Raw genomic sequence first — 6222 nt, 5'->3', positions numbered from 1 at the left:
GTCATTGGAGTTGGACCCTAATCTAACATAATTGGTATCCTCATAAGAAGAGGATATTTGGACACAGAGGGGTACAAAGAGAAGACTATTACGAAGATACAGAAAGAAGACAGCCATCTGGCTGGGCAGAGTGGCTCATGCCTGTAATCTCAGCACTTTGATAGGCCAAGGCGAGTGAATCACCTGAGGTCAGGAGTTCGAGACCAGCCTGGCCAACATGGCAAAACCCCATCTCTACTAAAAATACAAAAGTTATTCGGGAGCCTGAGGCAGGAGAATCGCTTGAGCCTAGGAAACAGAGGTTGCAGTGAGCTGAGATCGCACCACAGCACTCCAGCCTGTGTGACAGAGCGATACTCTGTCAAAAAAAAAAAAAAAAGAAGAAAAAATGGTAGCCATCTACAAACCTGGGAGAAAGGTCTGGAGCACATCCTTACCTCACAACCATCAGATGAAACCAACCCTGCCAACACCTTGACTGTAGACTTCTATCCTCCAAAACGCTGAGAAAATACATCTCTTTTTCTTTAAGCCATTCAGGCTGGTGTACTTTGTCATGACATCCCTAGCAGGTGAATATACTACTGCCTACACTGATCTCCCTGACCTTGTACTATTGCATTAGTAAATATTCTTCTCATTTTTATCTTTCTCTCATCACTAGAATGTAAATTCATGAACGCAGAGAGTTTTGCCTATTTTGTTCTCTGATATTTTTCTCAGTGCTTTGAACAATGTTAAATACACATATATACACAAATAAGAAATTGTATTAATGCATGATGTTTCCGTACAGATACTAAGTACCACATGAAGAATGGAGATCCTTGTGTCACTCTGGGGAAATCAAGTCAATTCATAAAAATCGTAATTATGTTTTGTAAAAATGAAATGTTGGGACTTCTTTAAAACATGAACTATACAGCATCCTATAATTCTGTGAAAAGAAATGAATACTCAGTTTTTACCTTTCTGCTACTAAAAAGACTTTGGCTTTGTAATTTTAAGACCTTCAGTGAAACTCTGTGTATCCAAAGGTGTTTCTTCTGCCTTTCTGTGAAGACTCTAGGGAATATTTGTGTTTCTTCTTGCTTCTAGAAATTTATCAGTGAGTCTTCTACATGTGATTTGGGGATGAAATGAATATGCTTATAATTAAATTCTCAACTTTATTTACAAATATTAATAGTAAGTTAAACATTCTTTTAAGATTTGATAGGAATTAATTTTTTCATGAAGAAAACATTTTGAGGCTATTTTTGAAAAGGAATGACTATTATAGAAAATCCAGTTTTATAAAATTATGTGATTATTACGATATATAAAATCACATCCTCATTGGAGTTCCTTTCTTCCTTTTATTCTGTAAATTTATTAGTTATCAGGCATTCCTTTTAACTTAATCCAAGCTCTATTTGGGAAGAAGTTACAACTTGTGTTGCAAGGTTAGTTCAAATTTTATTATTCATTTTATCCTTGACCTCAGTGGTTAAAACTATTAAGTAAAGTAATGTTAATTGTGGTGGTGTTTTTTGATTTAGACACTTGTCCACTAGGAATTGGACTGAGACCAATTCATTTCATTCCAGCCACTGAACAGACATCAAGCTATAATGATTTTTGGTCACTGTTCAAGAGTTTACATTAATATAAAGGGCACACAGGGTAAAACTCAATCATAAATACCACCCTATACATTTAGCTGGACGTTTATGTACTAAACCGTGTGAAGTAATGGGGGAAATTATGAATACATATATTTTAATATTTTGCAACTGAGTATGAAGCATCACTATGAATTTTGTTCTGTTTTTTTTTATTGTATAAAATAAGACAGGGCATTTAAAATCTTTAAAAAGAACTAAAAGAATTACTTGTCTCAATCCACTAATTATTTGATTACCTAATATTCCTCAAGTACTACACAGGAAATACATAATATCTGAAATTGAGTAAGGTATGATCTTGGCCCTGAGGAGGGTTATGGTTTAGTACAAGAAATGAGATAAGTAAATGGGTAATAAATGGCAGATTTAAGATAATGGATAACACTTATTGAGTACTCACCTGTTCCAGGCAGTCTTCTAAGAGCTTTTTATATACTATGCCAACTGAAACTTTTAACCAGACATTGAGGTATGTATTGTTTTATAGATAAGGAGACAAAGTCACAGAAACTTGAAGCAAGTTTGTGAGGTCATGAAGTTAGTAAGTAAACATGTTGCCATCTGAACTGATGATTTTGGCCCCTGCATTACATGCTTAACCTCTGTAGTTTGCCTTTAGGGTAAACTCCTTAAAAACAATGTAAAAACACAACAAAATGAAAACCCTACAATCTTGTGTAATACTTCACATGAGGCAGAAATCACGTCTGTGTTGGGGAATCCTAGAATACTTCTTGGGAAGGATGCATTTGGAAGGGTCCTTAAAATATTTAATATGCGGACATCTAGAATGAGACATCATCTTTGGTAGAGAGACTATGTCTTAGACTGCCTAGCTGATCACCAAATCTTCCTGTACACAGAGGCAGACTACCTTTCTCATCCTCCGTTGTAAACAGGTACAATCATGTGACTGAGTTCTCTACCCACAAGAATGTCTATTGTATATACATTGCAATGTATATAACATATACTGTATCTACAGTAGAAATGCTATAAGAGCTGCATACTTTTAGGCCAGGCCTATACAATTTCTTATGTAGGATTTTTTCCTGCTTTTCCTCCTTATTGCAGATGATCCATAGACCTTAGTTGAAGATGGCAGACCACATTCACAATACGAAAGAGGCGCAGATCCCTGAGTCACAACTTGAAGAAAAGTCAACTACCTACTGGGCAAACCCATTTTAGGCATTTTTGAATGAGAATAAATGCTTACTGTAGTAAGCTACTGATATTTTCACATTCATGGACTATAACAGTTAGCCTACCTTCACTTATATAGGAAATATAAGAAGCAGAGTGTCCTATAAGGAGAATAAATTAAATTTGCCTGTGATCAGTGGTTGGGAAGTGTAATTTGAGGTCATATGAAGCCAATAGAGGTTAAAATTGCATATGGCAAAACTACCCTTAAAATTCCCTATACAGTTCAGTGTATACAACATAGCACAATACAAAATAAAATTTATTTAGCTGAGTATTTAGAGACCTATAGATGATTGTATCAGTCCTTCCCACTCTTGCATTGTCAATGTTTTTCTAGTGTCAATTAATTATTCAACTTCTTCCTTTAGGATATTGATGAAACCATTAACCACTTATTTGTCTGCCCACCTGAACCATATGTTCCACTTCTTTAATGGAGAAGAAACACAATCTTTCTAAAGTGTTTGGCAAGGAGTGTTGGTTATTTCAGCCTAGGTTTCTGCCACTGCCTGAGGCATATTACATAATGTGATTTCATGGAATTGAGAGGCAGTTAATATTCTTAGAAAGAACACAGGCTTTATCAGCAGAGAACTTGGGCTTGAATTCCAGCTTTTACATTGTTCTAGTTATGTTGTGGACCTTGGGCAATTTACTTTTTTGAACTTCTATTTTCCAATTAGTAAATTGGAGATAAAAATAAAGACATTAATTTTGTTCCAAAGATATGTTTATCTATAATAACTAATTTTTATTGAGCATTTATCATGTTGCATTTTCTAAATCAATTGCTCTTTATATTTTCTATAATTTTCAGGTTTCTGTGCTTTGTAGACATTGTTGGTTTTGATCTGTGCATGTAATACATTCTGTTAAGTATATATAGAATTCCCAACTCAGGAATAGACAGCATTTTGACTTAATTATTTCCTTCTTCTCTCTTTTTATTTTTTACTTGTTTATTTTTTTATGAAACAAAGTCTTGCTCTGTCACCCAGGCTGCAGTACAGTGGCATGATCTCGGTTCATTGCAACCTCTGTCTCCTGGGTTCAAGCGATTCTCCTGCCTCAACCTCCCAAGTAGCTGGGATTACAGGCATGTGGCACCATGCCTGGCTAATTTTTGTATTTTTAGTAGAGACAGGTTTCACCATGTTGACCAGGTTAGTTTGGAACTCCTGACTTCAGGTGATCTGCCCACCTTGGCCTCCCACAGTGCTGGGATTCCAAGTGTGAGCCGCCTCACCTGGCCCCTTTTTCTATTTTTCCCTTTATTCATATCTCCCTTTTACCATTATACCTACATTCAACACATGTTTAATCCCATTTGCTCCATTTCTGTTAAGGTTAATCAATTACGTAAAAATTGTATTTTTAAGTTAATATGTAAATTGCTAACATTTTTAACTTTTCATTTACAGCAACCTTAGTATCTAGTTAAGGAAGGTGCTGTAAACTTCATTTGACAAAGAGACTAAATGACTTGTCTTATTATGTTCCACATTATTTGGTGACAAAGCTGGGACTAAAAAAAAAAAAATTAACAGTTATGGAGCACTTATCATTTGTCTAGCACTGTTCATATATTAAGTAATTTCCTGCTCATAGCACTTCTGTGAGTTAAGTACTATTATTACCACCAAATCATATACGAGGAAAAGGAGTCACAAGGATGTTTGAGTAGCGTGCCAAGGTCATAAAATCACTAAGTGGTTGATATGTATTTGAACTCAAATGTTTGTATGTCTAAACCATTCGAGGATGTGGATTTTCTTAATGTATGATGTTTGGTACGGTGACTATATATGATATCAGTAAAGGAAAGACATTGTTATTGGACTGTTCAGGAATCTGAGAAAGTCAATAACCAAAGTCAATAACCAAATGATCCTGTTATACAACAGTAGAATATTTAGCTAGTAAGGCATAGTACGCACACACATTGATGTTCTTAAATGCTGTCTTGCATCTACATGCTTAAACATCAAACATTATTACTGTTTCCTTTTTAAAAGCATGAAGTTTAAAAAGTGAACAAATAACATAACAGTCTTCAATTCTAGGGCTACACTTAAAATTTGAAAAATAAAATAATCCTCCATGTGGACATTTACCGGAAAATGTTGTCTTTTACTGTGATAGGATAAATTTCAGCTTTTGGAAAAAGTATATATGACAATACCAACAAAAATAGATGATTAAATCATTAAATTTAAAATTCTGATATGATAATTTTTGGTTTTATACTGAATATTTATATTGTAAGAATCTGTAACTTTATAATATATCCTGGTCTAGTGAGAGTATTTTAAATAGCTATATGCATTATCTGTTGGTAGGCAGGAACAATTTTTCTGTAACATTATGTCTACCTTTTGGAGCTTTGGTTGATGCCTGAAATGTATCAGAAACATGTTATCACTGTTATATTTATTCTTTCTAAGTGATTTCCACATAAAAGGAACTCACCTAAAAAGTTAAAGGTTTTCATTTTCCAGCCAGCACTGTGGTCTCAACCTAAGGCTTGAAAATGAGGTTGTGCTCCTTCTCCCTCTCATATATTTATAAGAAACCTGAACTCTGCTGCTGGAAATCAGCTAACAAATTTGATTATGATCCTATAGCAGTAGTTCTGTAGAAAGACCGCAGTGGGTCTTGCCACAGAGCCAATTATCTTGATTATGAATGTGCTATTTTTAAAAACGTGACCTTTGTAATTTCTTTATAGATGATCTATAATCTGTTTATTCATGAGTAATAATTAAATATTTCTGCAATTATTTAGATATGCATATAAAATAACTATATTTTACATAAGATATCCAAATTAAATGAAATGCCATATTTACACATAATCTCAGTCTACTATTTGAAAAACCTTACTTTTCAACAACTTACCATCTAACTAGTGGGATGATTAGTTGTGGGCCAAAGGGAAGGTTGAAAGAAAAATTGAATAGCTTTTTGCTTCAATAAAATTTAATTCAAATCTTTAATGTTTATTATAATCAAAGCACTAAGGTTAGAAGTGACTCCAAAATTTTCATGAGTCATGTTTATTGATTGCAATCTAGTGAGAAAAGGAGATTAGACTAGTTTGGGCAGTTTTTGCGTAATAATTGTGCTTTTTATTTAGATTTTATTATTATTTTTTTTTTATTTTTTTATTTTTTTTTTGAGACGGAGTCTCGCTCTGCCGCCCAGGCTGGAGTACAGTGGCCGGATCTCAGCTCACTGCAAGCTCCGCCTCCCGGGTTCACGCCATTCTCCTGCCTCAGCCTCCCAAGTAGCTGGGACTACAGGCGCCCGCCACCTCGCCCGGCTAGTTTTTTTGTATTTTTTAGTA

General features: G+C 34.6%; 1 long non-coding RNA gene across 1 annotated transcript; it reads left to right on the top strand.

Moving 5' to 3' along the window:
* Positions 1-339: 339 nt before the first annotated feature.
* On the top strand, positions 340-2904 carry LOC108585951. Its single transcript, XR_001902571.3, has 2 exons — positions 340-1445; positions 2742-2904. It is a non-coding gene; the product is annotated as an uncharacterized LOC108585951 (long non-coding RNA).
* Positions 2905-6222: the final 3318 nt, after the last annotated feature.

The sequence above is a fragment of the Papio anubis genome, chromosome 3 (genome assembly GCF_008728515.1).
Source record: "Papio anubis isolate 15944 chromosome 3, Panubis1.0, whole genome shotgun sequence".
NCBI lineage: Eukaryota > Metazoa > Chordata > Mammalia > Primates > Cercopithecidae > Papio > Papio anubis.
The sequence above is the reverse complement of the archived record's forward strand: the minus strand, read 5'-3'. Positions and strand labels throughout refer to the sequence as shown.